General features: G+C 38.6%; 1 long non-coding RNA gene across 1 annotated transcript; it reads right to left on the bottom strand.

Annotated features, from left to right (window-relative positions):
- Positions 1-1,503: 1,503 nt before the first annotated feature.
- On the bottom strand, positions 1,504-6,944 carry LOC127967915 (uncharacterized). Its single transcript, XR_008155860.1, has 4 exons — positions 5,850-6,944; positions 4,441-4,552; positions 4,053-4,109; positions 1,504-3,448 (listed from the first exon to the last, which is right to left on the bottom strand). It is a non-coding gene; the product is annotated as an uncharacterized LOC127967915 (long non-coding RNA).
- Positions 6,945-22,503: the final 15,559 nt, after the last annotated feature.

Genomic DNA, 22,503 nt, shown 5'->3' with positions numbered 1-22,503 from the left:
CATCATCTTCAGACGCTGAAAGTCAGCAGGACGTCCGGCGTTCACTTTCCTCAGATGTATTTCTACTTCCTCCGCAGTCTGAGAAATGAACAAAGGTCTGATTGCAGCTGTTTAATATGCAATAACTCCATCGGCTCCGAGGGTCAGAGGAGGCAGATGCTCATGAATAAAGAGAGAGTTAAAGATGCGTGAACTTATTAATTGCAAGTTTGAAATCCTTTCCTGCTTTACAAGGTTATTGTGTGTTTGTGTTTTCCGCTCGGACAGAGCTGTCACCCTGAGATGTGTTTGTCCTCCAGGTGGCCGAGCACACACACACACACACACACACACACACACACCTGTTTCCTCTGGACCTGATGTGTAACTTGTGCCACTGCAGCTGAAAGTGTTGTGAAACCTCCTGCCCTCATCAGTTCTGTGACCTTTGCCCTTTGTCCTTGTCTTTGGGATCTGCATGCGTCTGACAGCACAAACCTCCAGCTCGAGTCACTCGGTGATCCTGAATTGAATAATGACACGGTTATCTCCCGCAGTTCTTAAACTGAACTAGTTTTCTTGGCTGATGAATGCTGCAACACGTTATTTTCCTGTTTATCACTGTGAAGCTGCTTTGAAACACTGTGTATTGTATAAAGCATGATAGAAAGTTATGTAAATTGACTTGAGAACAATGAATTTACTTCATAAAACTAATATTATTCTTTATTTATAAAACAAATGTATTCTTATTTTTTTTGTCATTTATTAAACTTATTTTTTTATTAAATGTATTGTTATTCATTCATCTACAAATGAATGAATGTGTTATATTGTTCTTCATGAGGTTTTATTTGTTTTTCCAACACTGAAATAAATTAAGTATAGAAACAACTTTTACTCCGAAATTGCCAATAAATATCACAAAAGTTTAAAAAAGGTCAAGTATTAACACTGAATTAAACATGCAAAACTAAAATGGTATTTTCTTGTAAGACTTACTCCAAATCATGCAGTGCGCCAGATTACTAAATACGTTAAAAAAAATATATATTTTTAAATTAAATATATGCTGTATATATATTTTTTTCTGCATGAGAACGGTTAAATATGCTTTATAGTCATGCAAATAATGTTAAAAAGCAAAGCATCTCGAAGCTGAGTTTTGTGTTTGTGTAGCTCAGAAAGCTCATGCCAAGCTTCAACACTCTGGTTCTAGTAGTTGTTCTCTTTCTTGTATGTTTGTATTAAATGCAGTTATTTGAAACACAGCAGACACGGACTCTATATCAGCTCTTCTGAGCGATAATAATGAACTCTGAGTAAAGACTCCAGATCCTGCTCAGATGGGCCGTTTGAGACAGCGGTCAGTCAGATGTGCTGATGCTTGATCTGGCTCCACACAGTGATGTGAACGAGCGGGCAGTTTATTAAATATATTACTGATAACTGAAACCACATTAAATAAACCTTGACTTTATTTTACTTGAGGCAACAATTCTCATTTTACTTGCACTGAAATATGCACAATTCAATGAAACTGACTAAAAACAATACAGGTATTAAAAAAAAAAAAAAAACAATGCTACCAAAACTGTAAAATTAGACCAGAAAATACAATCTGTATCTTCAGCCTTCATGCAAACTTCAGCTTTTTCATTTGAGGCAATGCAGTTCCCTTTAATGTCAGAAATGCACCAAACCTGGAACACTTTAAAGTGACATTTTTCAAGTGTTTTTAATTAATTCTTGCGTTGTCCTTTTTCGTATTTTAGTTTCACTGTAGTGCTTTGGGTTTAAGAAAACTGCATTACAAATAAAATGTATTATTATTAATATTATAATAAACTTGCACTGATTTTTGACTATTTGCTGTTTTCCTGAAGTCCTGGAAGTGAATGTGTGATGACTGCCACCCTGTGACTGACCTGAGAACAGCAGGAACACACCTCGCATGATCAAGTGCAGGTATTCCCACAACCTCCTTGTTTTAAATATTAAATAAGCACTTTGAAATTCTCATAATTCACTAAACCTCTGACCACTGTAAAATCTAACACCTTCAGGCAACATTTATTATAAAACACTTTTAATATTAAGCCAAATACACAAAATAATCAACTGCAAGAATAATTGCAGAGGAGCGGGTCACGTGCTCTGGAGCTCGGGAATGTCCCGAACCTAGAGTCCCCCCCCCCGTCTATTAAAGGTGAACTGGGAGTGAGGAGATGGGGTGGAGGAGGGATGCTGAATGGGGCATGTTGTTTGTGATGTGTTTGTTCACCTGTGAAGCAGTTCTCGTGCTCTGTGCCAGACGGGTCTGTGTTTCCTCAGAGAGCAGCTAGCGTGTCGTAGCAGTGCTCCTGCAGTGCATTATGGGAGCTGGTCTCCCACTGCTGGAGCTCACTGGTGTAGCGGCTCGCGGCACCCAGCAGCTTCTCCCACTGAGCTTCCTGCAGGAGCAGACGGCCCCGGTCCTGACACGAGCGCTTCACAAACACAACACACTCAGTTCAGTTCAGCCTATTCACTACAATCAATCTGTGTACAGTTCATGTGGCACCATTTTACACAACTCTGATAATATCAAAGACATGGGTTCGATTCCCAGTGAAAGTATGAACTGAAATGATGTAAAAAAAAAAAAAAAAAATCTCACTTCACTAAAAACATCAGCAAATGCATGAATGTCAATGAAATTACTTTCTACTTCACCTCCAGTGAAACTAATGAGTTTTACATTACACAGAAACATATTCACTAGCAGCCCACAGTCTGGAACAATTACAGTTTTTAAAAGTTTAGTTTTACAGTTTTTTTCTCTTCTGCTCAAGGCTGCATTTATATAATTAAAAATAAATTACAAATGTGAAATATTATTCCAGTGTAAATCATCTGTTTTCTGTGTGAATCTGTGTTAAAGTGTAATGTATTTCTGTGATGCTCCGCTGTATTTTCAGCATCATTCCTCCAGTCTTCAGTGTCACATGATCTTCAGAAATCAGAATAATATGATGATTTACTGCTAAAGAAACATTTCTGATTATTATCAGTGTTGAACACAGTGGAAACCATCATACACTACCATTCATAAATTTGGGGTAAGTGGAAAAACGTATTCTTCAAGGACGACAAGAGATATTAAAGGCATTTACATGGTTACAAAAGATTTCCATTTCAAATAAATGCTGTTCTTCTTAACTTTGTATTTATCTACAGAAAAACTTTTCAAAATGATTAAAACATTTGAATGATTTCAAACATTTTCCCAGCAGTGTATGACCAGTGTCCTATCATTACTGTAACGAGGGAAGGCCATCAGGTGTGTGTTCCTGTAGCAGTGTGTGTCTCTGCTGGAGGCCAGAGGAGAGTATGGGATGGATCTGTAGACGCTGGTCTTCTTCTGATGCAGATCCTCCAGTAAGAGCCTGAGGTCAGAGGTCAGCGACACGGACGCCATCTGAACTGACTGGAGCAAATAAAGAGACACTTCAACAACAGTTAAGCACGTAATCACCAGACACCGGTGGAAATACTGCATGTTGGGTCTAGAAATGCAACATACAGTTAGTCTACGGTTCAACTCGTACCTCGGTTTCTAACCACAGTTTTCAGTTTGGTTCTGATAGCTTGGCACATTAAAGTGTTGTTTTTGCAACAAATTAACAACAAATCCTGTAAACCTGTCTGCTTAACATTTCTTTTGAGAGAGGGTTTATTTTTCAGATTTATACCCAAAATCTAATGGATTGAGTGCTATAAACACATGTAATGTGTGTCTCCGGCAGCCAGAGGGCGCCCTCGCTCAGAAAATCCACATCTGCCTCACAGAAGTAATAGAACTGATGATGCGCCAAAAAAATCCCTTAAATTAATAAAAAAAAAAAAGTTTCTATGGCTGTAACTGAATAAAATGAAGATTTAACTTTACAAGTTTTGAATGATGAAATGTGAAGATAATAAACACTCGCCTGCAGCGATCATGGTTTATCTGTGTTCTTCAAGCCATCTCTGGTGTTTTCATTATGATATTTGTAAGCCACTTCTAATCGACGTCCCTGGTTTGCTCTCACCTGTTCAGCGAGTAGAAGACTGTTTCCGGTTCCGGCGTCTTCCTGAACCTGCGTCCACTTCACAGAGACAGACGAGCGATGGTCAACAAACACACATCCAGAGAGAACAAAACCATCACTTCCTGAGAAACCACCACTAAATATCACGAAGAAAAGTAGAAGACGACACTGAACAGATTACATAAAGGCTATGAAAACACAAATAAAGTGAATGTTCATCAAAGTTACATGACTTTTTTTCTTTTTTTTATGCGCATGGTGATATTTATTTGGTAAGTGTGTTTCCATTCTAGTTTATGCACTTTTTTTTCTATGCGATATTCCAAAATGCACATAAAGACAGGTGGCTGGAAGCACGTCCACAGACACGGATCACACGGTTACTCACACGTGTCCACACCTCACGTGTCCCGCAGCGACAACACATCCATGTCGGATCTCCTCAGACGTCCTGTGAGGGATAAAGCTCACTCATGAAGCATTCTGCGCGTGATTTACAACTGTAGAAGGAGGAAAATGGTGAAATAATGAGGTTAAATTACAATCAGACATTTCATGAATTCATCAAGAAAGACCATCTTTATCATCATCATCATTTTATGATTGCAAGCAGAGGCTGTGGCTTCATATCTGAGGGTTTTCATGTTTGTTGTTGCTTGTGATGAAGATCAGACTCAGAGTCAGTCAAACTGATCTGGAGACAATCAATACATCAAGAGGAATAAACACTGGACTGAGCCCAATAATGAGCTGTTTCCTGCAACATTTGTCTCAATTCTGATAAAGTTTACATCATTGATTCTGTTATTTTCCTGTTCATGTTCCTGTGAAACTGCGGAGAAACAATCTGTATTATATAAAGCACTATGAAAATAAATGTGACTATTATATTGACTCCAGAATGATTTTATGAGATTATATTCACTTCCATGACTATAAACAAACCATCAAACATCATATATTAATAAAAAATAAATATTATCAAAAGTGTGTAATAATCTCAGCGCTGAGATCAAACAGAGTAACTAGTTACATGTAACACAATTGTGCAATTTAATTCAAAAAAATGTAGCTGTAATCTGTTATAGATACTGAGGAAAAAATGTATTAGTTACTTATGAAAGTGTTAACGATCTCAAAGGGGTTACATCTGAATTATCACACACATACACATTTAAATGTAGGCTAATTGATTTGTTTCATTACTTGCAGTGACTTCTGTAAAATATGAGACCGCAATGCTTCAGGAGTTTAAACACATGATTATTCCAAAACGGTTTAATTTCCAAGTTTTATTTTATAAGATTAACTTTTTTCCAAGCCATTATTAGATTTGTTTACTGTCCAAGACATGCAAAGATTTGATTTTAAAAACAGTATCATAAAAATAAAACCATTTCTTGTGATCTGTATTGTATTAAACCAGAATTATTTTTGTGGTGGTGTGCTTTAAGAGTAAATTATATATAATCTTAATTAATCTGATGAAGGATTGTGACAGTAATCAGTGTTAAATACTACTGTAATATTAAACCTGCCTGATTTACATTTTTAAAGAATAGACATTTAGAAATTTAATCAGTTACATTAATAAAGTAACGGAATATTTTAGATTGCGTAACCATGTAACTTATTACATTTCTAAAAAAACTGCTATGATCACATTTCTTCTGGGTTTTTAAGTCTGAACTGTGTTTGATGATGATGAAGATTATTGATGATGATGGTGGTGGTAATGGTGATGAAGATGATTGATTATAATGAAGATGATGAAGGTGATGATGAAGATGTCCTCACCTGTGATCTTGGCCTATGGTTCTGGGATCTCCATTAGCACTGATCTCTGATCAGAATCATCTTAAACTCTTTCAGGCCACTGCTGCGTGTTGTCACGAAAGCTTATCATTTTCATGTGTTTTTAAGCCTCTCCACTTTTCAATTTAAACATTCAAAAGAGTTTAAATCATTCAAACACAAGACGCAGAAAAGCTGAACAAGGGTGCGTTTCCCGTACAACGACGTAGCTTGCAGATTAACCACCATAGTACGATGCATCGTTATGAAAAACGAACGACCTAGTCACGACTGTTTCCCGAAACCATGGTACCTGTGTCGCAGATCCATAGTTCAAACTACGTTCTTCTTCTTCTTTCTTCTTCTTTCGTTTTATTGGCAACCGCACTTAACAGTGCATTATTGCCATCATTCAAACTACGTTGGTTGGAGCCGTCGTTCTTCTTCTTCTTCGATCTAAAGGCTGACTGGAGACATGAGCACATACCGCCACCTTCAGTAATTTGGTTTTATTTTCTCTTTTCTTCGACTGGAATTACGCTTTTGAAATGACGTTAGATTCGAGTGATAACGAATCAATCTTTGTTCTGCAATACATTATACACACACGGAGTTAAAAATGTGCTCTTTTCTGATTCCAATATCAATAATTTCACAATTTCAGATAAATACTATTTCTTATGTAATATATAGGCTACTTAACCACAATTGAAAAAGATGGGTTTTGAAAAACTGTGATGTACTGTTGTGGATTGCTTTTTTGCTCAATCTTTCCTATTCATGTCTTCTTGCCATTCTGACGTGTTAATGAAAATGACACCGAAACCCCAATTTTCAATGCTTGAAATTGCAGTTATTTTTGAGAAGGTGGTGGAAAATAGTAAAATCCAGCTATTTTCAAATCTGAAAAATAGCATTACAAAGCTGACAAAAATAAAATCTGGGCAGAAATCACTCAAAATAAACGATGGCTGTGGCACTTAAGAGGGAAGCAAACAAGACTGATGGGGTATCAGTTCAGTTCCTCTTGTCCCTACAGAGGAAGAGACAGTTTTGGCCATCCTGGGGCCTATTGCAATGGAAGGATCCTTGGAGATGTGGATACATGTGCATCAACCAGGCCTTTGCCTTCAAAGTCCAGGCCTCCAACATCAGGCCCTCTCCAGTCTGGCCCTTCAACATCAGGCTTCACATCTTTAGAGGGCAATAAGAAGAAACGATGCTTTAAATTCAGTTGTTAGCTACACTGCATTATTATGCTGTTGGAAATGTATGGAGGTGGTGGGTGATGGAAGCACACATGACTCTTTTGTGTGGGACACTTCTGCAGTTTGCAGGTGGCTGAAGAGGGTGCATGGCTCTGGTGATAGCTGGCTGCTGGAGACATGTCCTCTTCGCCCATACGTCCTGACACCTGTGCAGCATCCAGCCACCACTGCAGTTTAAACCTTTTGTTTAATCTGACATAATTTCTGTTAAATATTTGGTTTCTTTGTCGATATGTATTAAATGAACACTTAAAAACATTTTTAAAAATCATTTTTTTGTATGTACAATGTACACCATCTCTCTCTCTCTCTCTATATATATGTATTCACACACTAACACATTTGTAGAGAGTATTCTATATTCTTATTCAGAAAAACAACAAAATCACTCACTTATACATTTTTTGTTACTTTATTTAGGTACATTCATTTAAAATTAAAAATTAATTTACTATAAAAAATACTGTAATTTCAGTGTTAACATTTTATATAAGTGAAAACCTCTATAACACTGTTTTACCAATATTGTTATATGAGACATATGTATTTTGGACTGTTTGTAAATTAAACTTAAACAAAGATAACTCACTCCACAAACTCACCGTTTCTTCGCACAAACGAAACAATGGCTGTGTGCTATTTGGCAAGATTAATGCTTTCAGAGGGCACTTCGAAGGGAGAATAATCGCGAGGGCCACGCTGCTATGAATTTGTAATAATAATAAAAAGGCGATTTATGTGATAAACTTAAACCACAACTTTAAGTCTTTTAAATCACTCAAAGTGGATGGTGAAATCTTCTAAAGGAATAGGGCACAGGGTCGATAACAGCCCAGGTGCGGCGCAATCAGTGACGTCGACACAGCAAACTAACGACGAACTATGCCTCTAACCACAGGTGGAGAGCTGTCGTTCCAACGACACAAGTTTGCGATGCAGTTTGCGAATGTTCGTTTGAACTACGGTTTCGGGAAACACCGAATCGTTGAACTACGTTGGTAACGACGGAACTTGCGACTATAGTTGGCTAACGGGAAACGCACCCCAGATTGACGCGCGCACAGCGTGGAGGAGACAGATCTCCGCTTATTCCTAAAGCAAGGGTAAACAAATAACTGCTTGAATAGTACAGCATTTTCTTTACTCAAACATTGTCTGTTAAATCTATTGTTTGTGTGTGATTGAAGACTGGAGATGTAGGTTTTTGCCAAAATACTTGTGTACGTTTTAAATATCCTCCTGTGCATAAGTGCTTAATCGTTTATATCATGAGATTTTGGCTAAGTGTATTAAACAAATATTTTATAAATAAACATATAGCAACAATAAACGTTATATCCTAACCAGTAAAAGGTGATGATAGCATATAATGCGCTGCACTTTCCTCAGATGCGGACAAAACTCAGATCTCCTCATTCACCGGCCAAAAACCTTGTTAACTCCATTTGAGCTTGTTTTTCGTATAGCCTGATGTTAATTGCACGCGTCTGATACAACAACACTGACGACGCAGTGTTTAATTATTGATTTTTCCGCCTTTTCTTTCTTTTCCCTCCTGTATTTTAGTAGAGTGCGCAATGAAACGGTTTTATTTGTCAGAAACCATCAGACATCATATTGTTTGTATTTGGATGATTAATATATATATATATATATATATGTATATTATACTCACAATGCAGCTTTATACGCGCGAGCTTTGGATGTGACTGAGGGCACATACTGTAATTCAGCCTGTGGAGCGCGCAAATATAAATGGCTTTAAATACTTAAAAGGTGTTCAAATTATACACTTTTGTGACAATACAACAATTACCTGATTAGTCATGTGACAGTGCTGTCAGGTGTCCCGATCGAAATGCGAGTGAGTCTTTAGTACAGACGAGATGCGCTGATGAGAAGCGCGCTCTGAGATAGTTTATGAATCCGAAGGACTGATTTAATCTAATAGTTTGTGTTGATTTATTTTATTATTCAAAACTATGTTGAATAAATGCAGGAATTTCCATCATTATAAACTTGAAAGCTGCGAGAATTATTAAAACCATGCCACATAGCTATACACCCACAGAAATTTAGGACCTGGTTAAATATAACTAAATTCCACAACTTTTCCGAAACGTTTTTAGTCCTGGAAAATGTTGTTTAAAAATCGCATGGCATTTCCATGTTATTCATATCCTTACAGACTAAATGCAACTGGTGCACGCTCTTAACGTCGCTTAAACTTTTCCAGCAATGTGATTGGGCGAATGTTTCATTACCTCTCCCTCTTGTAATCACATGCCGGATCCATAACTCCGCTTTGTTCCGGGACCTCGCAATTTACAAATTAAGCACTGCCCGCAAATGTCTGGGGAATGTCTTTGCTAACCTCCGCTGGATGTCAAGTGGACCCTACACATGCTGGGGGAAATTCGCAGAGGCCATTTAGGAGACGTCTGGGGGACCTTTTTTTTGTTTGGACCGGGTTCGCCAATCATTTGAATCAATTCGAGAGTTTGGAGCAGGTTCGCGAATCACTTGAGTCAGTTCGGGATTCGGAGCGGGATCGCAAATCATTTGAATCAGTTGGGAGTTCATAGCGGGTTAGCGAATCATTTGAGTCAGTACGGGAGTTCAAAGCGGGTTTTGCGAATCATTTAAGTCCATTTGGGGAGAATCATTTGAGTCCTTTGGGGATCACGAATCATTTGAATCAGTTCGGGAGTTCGTAACGGGATCGCGAATCATTTGAGTCAGTTCCCCAGCAAACAGGGGACATCCCTCAGATGTTGGATGTTGGACGTTGGACTTTAGCGGACATTCGTCTGAGACAGTTTGTGAAGGGCCCTGTTTCGTTCCTCATCTGCCAAACATCCCGAAAGGCCGCTGCATATACTGTGAATGTCCAGTGAATGTCCGGGGGACGTCTTCGTGAACGTCCGCTCAACATCAAGCAGACCCTACACTCTGACGTCCAGGGGATGTTAGGAGAGGCCATTTAGGGGACGTCCTTGGGACCTTTTTTTGTTTGGAGCGGGTTTGCAAATCATTTGAATCAATTTGAGAGTTCAGAGGGGTTACCGAATCATTTGAATCAATTCGAGAATTCGGAGCTGCTTCGCGGATCATTTGAATCAGTTCGAGAGTTTGGAGCGGGTTCGCGAATCATTTGAGTCAGTTCGGGAGTTTGGAGCGGGTTCGCGAATCATTTGAGTCAGTTCGGGAGTTTGGAGCGGGTTCGCGAATCATTTGAGTCAGTTCGGGAGTTTGGAGCGGGTTCGCGAATCATTTGAGTCAGTTCGGGAGTTTGGAGCGGGTTCGCGAATCATTTGAGTCAGTTTGGGAGTTCGGAGCGGGTTCGCGAATCATTTGAGTCAGTTCGGGAGTTTGGAGCGGAATCGCGAATCATTTGAGTCAGTTCCACAGCAAACAGGGGACATACCGGGATTCATATGATTCGCGATCCCCAAACTGACTCAAATGATTCGCCAACCCCCCAGCAAACAGGGGATGTCCCTCTGACGTTCCAAGCGTCCGCTTAGGTCCGCAGTACTTCCGCTTTATAACGTTCGCTGGCTGACGTTCGGCAGACATTCGTCTGAAACAGTTTGTGATGGTCCCTGTTTCGTCCCTCATCTGCCATTTCCATTCCAACACTTGAAAAATTCAGTCCTTTATCTTTTATCATCAGACCTGACCATTGTTGGGCAGTAACTAGTTACATTTAACTAAATTACGTATTTAATTGCAAAATAAATGTAGCTGTAATCTGTTAATGTAATGTAAACTGTAAATTACAGTTAATTATGATATTGTTCATGATTACAAAGGGAGTTACATTACATCATACATACATTCATATTTTCACACATATACATATTAAAAAAATGAGACACAAATGTTTCCGGAGTTGAAGACAAAGAATGACACATGCTTATTCCGTAACTGTTTTATTTCCTATTTTGGTTTATATAAATGATTACTGATTGATTGATTTATTTTATTTTTAGATTAACTGCCTTTTTTCCAAGGCATTGTTAGATGCCAATGTTTCCTGTCATAGCTATGCAAAGATGTGATTTCAAAAACAGTATCATAGCTATTAAACTATATCTTATGATTTTAAATCTGTATTTAACCTAAAAAAGATTGCAAAGTAAAAAGAGCTGCTAAAGTCCTATCTCGAAGGATTCTGAAATCTGAGAGTAATCAGTGTTGAGTACCACTGTATCATTAACCCTGCCTGCTTTAAATGATTCAAAATAATAAAATTTTGAAAACAATACAAATTTAGAAAAGTAATCAAAAAAATAATCAAATGTAATCAGTTACATTACTCAAAGTCACTTGAAACAGTGACACTACATATTACATTTTAAATAAGGTAATTTGTAATTTCCAAAGTAACCTTCCCAACACTGGACCTGACACCTTACAACTCACACGAAGATAGTTGACAAAATCAAACTAATATAAACTCATATTGGATTTTAAAGGGTAAAAAAAAACTGTAATAACAGATTGCAAAATGAAGAAAAAATATTTTTGATTTGCAGATTGATTTTTTTTTGTTTACTATATAGATTTGAATCCATTGTAAAATAAAGTTGATGTTTAATTAATAATTTTCATTTCTGGAAAAAGAAAATAGGAGAACTTCTGTAATGAAAAATGTCATTAAATCAGGAGTCTGTTTTCAGCATTTAAACATCAAAATCATGATGCCTTTCAATAATATAATTGAACACAGCTACAATTAGGTTTATGCATGAATGAAGAAAATATGTTTGCATCCCAGGAGCTCTACTAGAATGTTATAGAGTGAATGCCAAGGAAAACATGAAGAAAAGAAAGTGAAAAATAACACGGGTAAGACAAATAAATTAATTATTTTAATTTACGTATTAAACTGTTTATTTGTGCTATATAAATAAACTTGTATTGTATAAAATGTTGGCAAGCCCACAAGAAAAGTTATTTAGGAAATAAATTATTTTAGTTATTGCATTTAAGACTGCTATACTACATAGAGCTCTAATAAAAAAGTAATATAGCCACTCTGGAGATAGGATCCAAGCAGCTGTCGATCAAATGAGCACATGCCCGAATGACGTCACTTTAGGGCACGCGCATGTATCCATGGCAACGCTCAGCCGCTAGTGACAGTTAATGGTCATCAGGTGATTTCCTCAGACACGGCCTTGAGTTTTCGCTTTTGTTTGGTCGAAAAGGCATTTATTCTTTTATATTATCAGACATTATAGCTACCGTAAGTACTGTTTATCTCCTAATGCTTACATTTGATGAAGTTTACTTTTTTAAACCTTTTCTGAATTTGTCCCGCACTGCTGCTGACGTTAGGCTATGTGAACACTTTCTAAGCTAAAGTTAGCTTGTAAAGCTGAAATGACTAAACGTATATAATATTGGCAGATATAGAACTTAAATATTTAATTTCCATATGGTAAAAATGTACACTGTGACGCCTAAAAGCGGCAAAAAGGCATATGTTATGTCCGCTAAATTTCGGTCTTTACAAATCTTTTGTCATTGGATAAATGATAGTCCTAGGCATATAAAGTCATAACACTACTGAATATGTTAATTTTGTGGTTTTAGGTTAGAAGACAATGGGAAGAAATGCCATCGACTTACCACAGCTGACAACCAGAGACACGCGGACACACCATCCACCAAAACACACACACACACACGAAAATAGCCCTGCAACTTTACTATGGTTCAATTAAAATAAACGTATATTGCTTCATACGGCGTGTCTGTTGTCTTTGATTAACTTAAAAGCACAATAAAATCATGACATTTAGAGGATTTAAAGTGAAAGTCCCTAAACATCCCGAAAGGCCGCTGCACATACTGTGAACGTCCAGTGAATGTCCGGGGGACATCTTCGCGAACGTCCGCTCAACGTCAAGCAGACCCTACACGCTGATGTCCAGGGGATGTTAGCAGAGGCCATTTAGGGGAAGTCCTTGGGACCTTTTTTTGTTTGGAGCGGGTTCGCGAATCATTTTAATCAATTCGAGAGTTCAGAGGGGTTCGCTAATCATCTGAATCAATTCGAGAGTTAGGAGCTGCTTCGCGGATCATTTGAATCCGTTTGAGAGTTTGGAGCGGGTTCGCGAATCATTTGAGTCAATTTGGCGATCGCGATTCACGTGAATCAGTTCGGGAGTTCATAGCGGGATCGCGAATCATTTGAGTCAGTTTGGCGATCGCGATTCACGTGAATCAGTTCGGGAGTTCATAGCGGGATCGCGAATCATTTGAGTCAGTTTGGCGATCGCGATTCATGTGAATCAGTTCGGGAGTTCGTAGCGGGATCGCGAATCATTTGAGTCAGTTCCCCAGCCAACAGGGGATGTCCCTCGGACGTTCCAAGCGTCAGCTTAGGTCTGCAGTACTTCCACTTTACAACGTTCCCTGGCTGACGTTCGGCGGACATAAGTCTGAGACAGTTTGTGAAGGTCCCTGTTTCGTCCCTCATCTGCCATTTCCATTCCAACACTTGAAAAATTCAGTCCTTTATCTTTTATCATCAGACCTGACCATTGTTGGGCAGTAACTAGTTACATTTAACTAAATTACGTATTTAATTGCAAAATAAATGTAGCTGTAATCTGTTAATGTAATGTAAACTGTAAATTACAGTTAATTATGATATTGTTCATGATTACAAAGGGAGTTACATTACATCATACATACATTCATATTTTCACACATATACATATTTAAAAAATGAGACACAAATGTTTCCGGAGTTGAAGACAAAGAATGACACACTGTAAACCCTAATATTGCCTTGACTTAAAAAATCAAGTAATGTTGACTAAACATTACTTAAAATTTTGCATTTTGGCCCTGTCACTTAAAAATATGAGTTAATTTAACTAATTTACCTTCAAAATGCATAAACTTAAGATTTCAAGTGTTGTGAGCTCAAAATCATGAGTAATCCTTTCGAAAAACTCAACTTCACTCTGTTCTTCCTTTAATGTGATTGGCCATTGGAGAAATTCTGCCTAGCAACAAGAGAACAAAAGCACTGATTGGTGGGTTACAAAATTCGTCCTTTTGGTCTGTTTGGTTGCTGAACTACAATTCAAGAGGAAGTTTTTCTTCGTGTACTATGTTCGGTGACTAAAATTATGTAGATATAAAGTTGTTTTGCATGATTTCTACTGGTGAAATATGTTAATTTAAATCCTTGTGGTACGTGATTTTGAGATGATTATTGAAATTACAACTTAAGTATTTGATGAAGTGGCCCAATCGGTTTCCTTTGAGCGAAAGAACATGACAGTTAAGTTTCTGCTTAACTCGTTAGATCGAAAACCCTAATAAGTTGAATGAACTAAATTGATTGAGTAAACTCATTGCCTCAATTTAATTGAGTAATGGAGTCCCCCAAAACTTACATATTTAAGTTTATTTAACTTGACGGTTTTGTAGAAAACCCTAATAAGTTGAATGAACTAAATTGATTGAGTAAACTCGTTGCCTCAATTTAATTGAGTAATGGAGTCTCCCAAAACTTACATTTTTAAGTTTATTTAACTTGACGGTTTTGTAGATTGTACTTAAATCACTCAGTTCACCAAACTTGATGCTAATTTAATGTACTTAAACAATTATGTTCACTTAACTTGGTACTAATTTCAAGTGTACTTATATATTTAAGTTAACTCAACATGTAAATTTAACTGATAATGATGTTCTTATTTTTGACAGCAGACTGAAGTAAAACAAATAACAGCATATTTACACTTTGACCTTTTGACAAACTGTCACAATATTTATGAAAATACAGTAAACCCTATACTGCACTGTAAAAAAAAAAAAAGTATTTTTATGTCTTTGCAGACATTGAAAAGACATCCACTGAGGAGAGAATGTTTTTATGACGTCTTTTTTTAATGTTTTTTTATGTCTTCTGTACATCCGATATAGATGTTCACATATCCTCCTTACAAGGTTCTGTGACTATTTCTGTCAGACATCTAGAGAAGCTCTTATTGAGAATTAACAGAGGTTTAAATGTGCATACTTGATTCATTTGAAGTCACCATTGTGGTGGAATATGTTTGGTTTAGTTGGGATCTTGGTCCAGATACTTCTTATGTTCGCTTGTCTCTTGCTGCTATAACAGTATATTTTAAAATGCTGTTTTTGTGGCGAAGAAAGACAAAGTTTCAAAGAGCTCAGGTGTTATCAGCTCTTTGTTGGTGTAAGCTTGTCTCTTGCTGCTGTAACGTGTGTTGTAAAACACTGTTACTGTGGCAAAGAGAGTTGAGATCTAACATACACATATCTTGCTTGTAATGGTGACTTATTATAGTAAAATAAAATATATTGCTGCAACTATGGATACACTTTTATGGATATAAACTTTGTAGATAAAACAATGTACTTACTTTTAGAAAACCGATCATGTCGTCACAAACAGACATCAAGATTTTGGATATGCTTCACATCAATGGTGACAATCAGAACAAAAAAAGGCTGGAAAATAAGGAGGAGTTTGTGCTATGGAGCTCTTTTGTTTGTCACCATTATTGTGATGCATATGCTACATCTAGAAGTCTGTGTGTGTGGAAACTTGATTGATTCTTTTACTCAAATTATTTCAAACGCATTCATTTCGTCCATCTTTAAAATAAGTATTTTACTCCTGGTGCCTGTTAAAAATATCAAACAAAACTTATTTTATGATTTCAAATACGTATTATGTGATGACTCTGAAATGGCGCTAATGATGTTCGACTTCGCCAGTCGGAGATCACTAAAAATAACTTTAAAGAGGTGTGTGAACTTGCAAGCACGATGTCAGACACTGTAATATGCTCTGGTCCCCTCCCTGCTTACCGTGGTGACGAGATGCATAGCAGATTGTCATCACTCAATGGCTGGATGTCTAAGTGGTGCCCACAGAATAACATAGGTTATATAGACAATTGGACGAGCTTTTGGGGCAGACCTGACCTGTTTAAAAGAGATGGTCTTCATCCCTCCTGGGGTGGCGCCACTCTTCTGTCTAGAAATATGGCAAATAGTCTTAGTGTTTATACTTGACTAACTGGGGCCCAGGTCAGGAAGCAGACAGACTGGCTAAACCGACTGTCTGCTAGCTTCCTCCCGTCACAGAGGTCAGTTAATTCTCAGCACATAGAGACTCTTTCACCTAGATATCACACTATAGAGACTGTGTCTGTTCCACGAACTAGAAAATACAAAAAACGTCCAAACCAAGTTAAGGTTAACAATTTAATTGAGGTTCAACAAATAAAAAACAAATGCAATATGGATAAACAAATGATAAAGATTGGCTTATTGAATATCAGATCCATTTCTACGAAAACACTTTTTGTAAATAATATGATAACTGATCATAATATAGATGTGCTCTGCTTGACAGAAACCTGGCTAAAACCTGATGATTACATTATTTTAAATGAGTCCACCCCCCAAGATTATTGTTATAAACACGAGCCGCGTCTAAAAGGCAAAGGGGGAGGTGTTGCTTCAATTTATAATAACGTTTTCAGGATTTCTCAAAGGGCAGGCTTCAAGTATAACTCGTTTGAAGTAATGGTGCTTCATATAACATTATCCAGAGAAACCAATGTTAATGATAAATCCCCTGTTATGTTTGTACTGGCTACTGTATACAGGCCACCAGGGCACCATACAGACTTTATTAAAGAGTTTGGTGATTTTACATCCGAGTTAGTTCTGGCTGCAGATAAAGTCTTAATAGTTGGTGATTTTAATATCCATGTCGATAATGAAAAAGATGTATTGGGATCAGCATTTATAGACATTCTGAACTCTATTGGTGTTAGACAACACGTTTCAGGACCTACTCATTGTCGAAATCATACTCTAGATTTAATACTGTCACATGGAATTGATGTTGATAGTGTTGAAATTATTCAGCCAAGTGATGATATCTCAGATCATTATTTAGTTCTGTGTAAACTTCATATAGCCAAAATTGTAAATTCTACTTCTTGTTACAAGTATCGAAGAACCATCACTTCTACCACAAAAGACTGCTTTTTAAGTTATCTTCCTGATGTATCCGAATTCCTTAGCATATCCAAAACCTCAGAACAACTTGATGATGTAACAGAAACTATGGACTCTCTCTTTTCTAGCACTTTAAATACAGTTGCTCCTTTACGCTTAAGAAAGGTTAAGGAAAACTGTTTGACACCATGGTATAATGAGCATACTCGCACCCTAAAGAGAGCAGCCCGAAAAATGGAGCGCAGCTGGAGGAAAACAAAACTAGAGGTATTTCGTATTGCTTGGCGGGAAAGTAGCATATCCTACCGAAAAGCATTAAAAACTGCTAGATCTGATTACTTTTCTTCTCTTTTAGAAGAAAACAAACATAACCCCAGGTATTTATTCAATACAGTGGCTAAATTAACGAAAAATAAAGCCTCAACAAGTGTTGACATTTCCCAACACCACAGCAGTAATGACTTTATGAACTACTTTACTTCTAAAATCGATACTATTAGAGATAAAATTGCAACCATTCAGCCGTCAGCTACAGTTTCGCATCAGACAGTGCACTATAGACCCCCTGAGGACCAGTTCCACTCATTCTCTACTATAGGAGAGGAAGAATTGTATAAACTTGTTAAATCATCTAAACTTACAACATGTATGTTAGACCCTATACCATCTAAGCTCTTAAAAGAGGTGCTTCCAGAAGTCATAGGTCCTCTTCTGACTATTATTAATTCCTCATTGTTATTAGGACATGTCCCCAAAACCTTCAAACTGGCTGTTATTAAGCCTCTCATAAAAAAGCCACAACTTGACCCCAGAGAGCTAGATAATTATAGACCAATCTCGAATCTCCCTTTTCTGTCCAAGATACTAGAAAAGGTGGTATCCTCACAATTATATTCCTTCTTAGAGAAAAATGGTATATGTGAGGATTTCCAGTCAGGATTTAGACCGTATCATAGTACTGAAACTGCTCTCCTTAGAGTTACAAATGATCTGCTCTTATCATCTGATCGTGGGTGTATCTCTCTATTAGTTTTATTGGATCTTAGTGCTGCGTTTGACACAATTGACCACAACATTCTTTTGCATAGACTTGAACACTTTGTTGGCATCAGTGGAAGTGCATTAGCATGGTTTAAATCGTACTTATATGACCGCCATCAGTTCGTAGCAGTGAATGAAGATGTATCATATCGATCACAAGTGCAGTATGGAGTACCTCAAGGCTCAGTTCTAGGGCCGCTACTCTTCACGCTTTATATGTTACCCTTGGGAGATATCATCAGGAAACATGGTGTTAGCTTTCACTGTTATGCTGATGATACGCAGCTCTATGGCAAAGAGGAATTATTCTGAAAAAATAAGGACTCAGTTCACTTCCAACGACTCCGCATCAGTGTGGAAAAGTCTAAAGAAGATCACCAATTACAAGACACCACCCCCCAGCACCGTAGAGAATCAACGACTGGCAGACGATCTGAACGAGTTTTACTGCAGGTTTGAAAGAACACCCATCACCTGCCCTGAACGCCTCCCCACAAAACCATTCACACCCTTCACAACTCCTGCAACCAGCCCTGAATGCCTCTCCAAACTACCGTTCACACCATTAACAGCTCCTGCAACCCATCCTGAACACCTCTCCAATCAAGCACTCTCACCATTCTCACCTCCTGCATCCCCCCTCTCCCCCACACCTGCAATTCAGATCAGCGAGGATGCGGTGCGCCAGGTCTTCCGGAAGCAGAAAAGGAAAAAAGCACCAGGCCCAGATTGTGTTACACCAGCCTGTCTGAAATCCTGTGCTGACCAGCTGGCCCCCATCTTCACACAGATCTTCAACAGATCGCTGGAGCTGTGCGAAGTCCCTTCATGCCTCAAACGTTCCACCATCATCCCCATCCCTAAGAAACCCAAAATTACAGGACTAAATGACTACAGGCCTGTGGCTCTAACGTCTGTAGTCATGAAGTCATTTGAAAAACTGGTGCTGGGCCACCTGAAGGACATCACTGGGCCCTTGCTGGATCCTCTTCAGTTTGCCTACAGAGCAAACAGGTCTGTGGACGATGCAGTAAACATTGGACTGCATTATGTTCTGCAACACCTAGACAGACCGGGGACTTATGTGAGGATCCTGTTTGTGGACTTCAGCTCGGCCTTCAACACGATCATCCCAAACCTCCTCCTGCCCAAACTAAATCAGCTCTCCGTGCCCACCTCAGTCTGTCAGTGGATCAACAGCTTCCTGACAGACAGGCAGCAGCTAGTGAGGCTGGGAAAATACACATCCAGCACCCGTACAATCAGCACCGGAGCTCCCCAGGGGTGCGTTCTCTCCCCACTGCTCTTCTCCCTGTACACTAATGATTGCACATCTAAGGACCTCTCTGTCAAGCTCCTGAAGTTTGCAGATGACACCACACTCATCGGCCTCATTCAGGACGGTGACGAGTCTGCTTACAGACAGGAGGTAAAAGAGCTGGCTGTCTGGTGCAGTCTCAACAACCTGGAGCTTAACACCCTCAAAACAGTGGAGATGATCGTGGACTTCAGGAGAAACCCCCCTGCACTCCCCCCACTCACCATCATGAACAGCACTGTGACTGCAGTGGAGTCATTCAGGTTCCTGGGCACCACTATCTCTCAGGACCTGAAGTGGGACATTCACATTGACTCCATTGTGAAAAAGGCCCAGCAGAGGTTGTACTTTCTCCGCCAGCTGAGGAAGTTAAACCTGCCACAGGAGCTGCTGAAACAGTTCTACTCCACCATCATTGAATCCATCCTCTGCACTTCAGTAACTGTCTGGTTCAGCTCAGCTTCTAAATCTGACCTCAGAAGACTACAGAGGGTAGTCCGGACTGCTGAGCGAATCATCGGTTCAACCCTCCCATCTATTCAAGAACTGTACTTATCCAGAGTGAGAAAAAGGGCTGTCAAAATCACTCTGGACCCCTCACATCCAGCACACTCCCTCTTTGAACTGTTGCCATCTGGTCGACGCTACAGAGCACTGAGCACTAGAACGACCAGACACAGGAACAGTTTCTTCCCTCAGGCAATCCATCTTATGAACAGCTGACAATAACGGCGAACACACTACACTTTATATTTATATACACACACACTTTATTTATCTAACACACATACTTAGTATACACTTAAATTTTGCACACAATATATATGTACATACATAACTTCATTTTGTAATATACTTGCCTACAATTGTCATTTGGATATTGTTATTCACTATCTACTTATTTGTATTTTTTATTCTTTTATTATGTGTTTTATGTTCTGTCGCTGTCATTCTGTTGTACTGCGGAGCTTCTGTCACGAAAACAAATTCCTCGTATGTGTACATACCTGGCAATAAAGCTCATTCTGATTCTGATTCTGATTCTGATTCTATATTTCCTCGCAGCCCGGTGAAACACACCAATTTGAAAAACTAATGGAATGCATAGTCGATATAAAAAATTGGATGACGAGTAATTTCTTACTGCTAAATTCAGAAAAAACAGAGGTGTTAATCATAGGGCCTAAAAACTCTACTTGTAATAACCTAGAACACTGTCTAAGACTTGATGGTTGCTCTGTCAATTCTTCGTCATCAGTTAGGAACCTAGGTGTGCTACTTGATCGCAATCTTTCCTTAGAAAGCCACGTTTCTAGCATTTGTAAAACTGCATTTTTCCATCTCAAAAATATATCTAAATTACGGCCTATGCTCTCAATGTCAAATGCAGAAATGTTAATCCATGCATTTATGACTTCAAGGTTAGACTACTGTAATGCTTTATTGGGTGGTTGTTCTGCACGCTTGGTAAACAAACTACAGCTAGTCCAAAATGCAGCAGCAAGAGTTCTTACTAGAACCAGGAAGTATGACCATATTAGCCCGGTCCTGTCCACACTGCACTGGCTCCCTATCAAACATCGTATAGATTTTAAAATATTGCTTATTACTTATAAAGCCCTGAATGGTTTAGCACCTCAGTATTTGAATGAGCTCCTTTTACATTATACTCCTCTACGTCCGCTACGTTCTCAAAACTCAGGCAATTTGATAATACCTAGAATATCAAAATCAACTGCGGGCGGCAGATCCTTTTCCTATTTGGCGCCTAAACTCTGGAATAACCTACCTAACATTGTTCGGGAGGCAGACACACTCTTGCAGTTTAAATCTAGATTAAAAACCCATCTCTTTAACCTGGCATACACATAACATACTAATATGCTTTTAATATCCAAATCCGTTAAAGGATTTTTAGGCTGCATTAATTAGATAAACTGGAACCGGAACACTTCACATAACACCGTACTTTCTACAATCATTAGAAGAATGGCATCTACGCTAATATTTGTCTGTTTCTCTCTTGTTCCGAGGTCACCATGGCCACCAGATCCAGTCTGTGTCCAGATCAGAGGGTCACTGCAGTCACCTGGATCCAGTACGTATCCAGACCAGATGGTGGATCAGCACCTAGAAAGGACCTCTACTGCCCTGAAAGACAGCGGAGACCAGGACAACTAGAGCCCCAGATACAGATCCCCCGTAAAGACCTTGTCTCAGAGGAGCACCAGGACAAGACCACAGGAAACAGATGATTCTTCTGCACAATCTGACTTTGCTGCAGCCTGGAATTGAACTACTGGTTTCGTCTGGTCAGAGGAGAACTGGCCCCCCAACTGAGCCTGGTTTCTCCCAAGGTTTTTTTCTCCATTCTGTCACCGATGGAGTTTCGGTTCCTTGCCGCTGTCGCCTCTGGCTTGCTTAGTTGGGGTCACTTCATCTACAGCGATATCGTTGACTTGATTGCAAATTAAAACAGACACTATTTCAACTGAACAGAGATGACATCAATGAATTCAATGATGAACTGCCTTTAACTATCATTTTGCATTATTGAGACACTGTTTTCCAAATGAATGTTGTTCAGTGCTTTGGCGCAATGTATTTTGTTTAAAGCACTATATAAATAAAGGTGATTGATTGATTGATGACTCTCTCATCAACAAAAAACATCAAATAACACCTGAGCTCATTTAAATTTGTCTTTTTTCACCACAAAAACAGCGTTTTAAAATACACCAATACAGCAGCAAGAGACAAATTAACACAAGAAGTAACTGGACCAAGATCCCAACTAAACCAAACACTTTCCACCACAATGGTGACTTCAAATGAATCAAGTATCAACATTTAAACCTCTGAGGGATTTAGGTAGTCTACAAAACCGTCAAGTTAAATAAACTTAAATATGTAAGTTTTGGGAGACTCCATTACTCAATTAAATTGAGGCAACAAGTTTACTCAATAAATTTAGTTCAGTCAACTTATTAGGGTT

The sequence above is a fragment of the Carassius gibelio genome, chromosome B11 (genome assembly GCF_023724105.1).
Source record: "Carassius gibelio isolate Cgi1373 ecotype wild population from Czech Republic chromosome B11, carGib1.2-hapl.c, whole genome shotgun sequence".
NCBI lineage: Eukaryota > Metazoa > Chordata > Actinopteri > Cypriniformes > Cyprinidae > Carassius > Carassius gibelio.
This window is presented reverse-complemented; position numbering and strand designations above follow the sequence as displayed.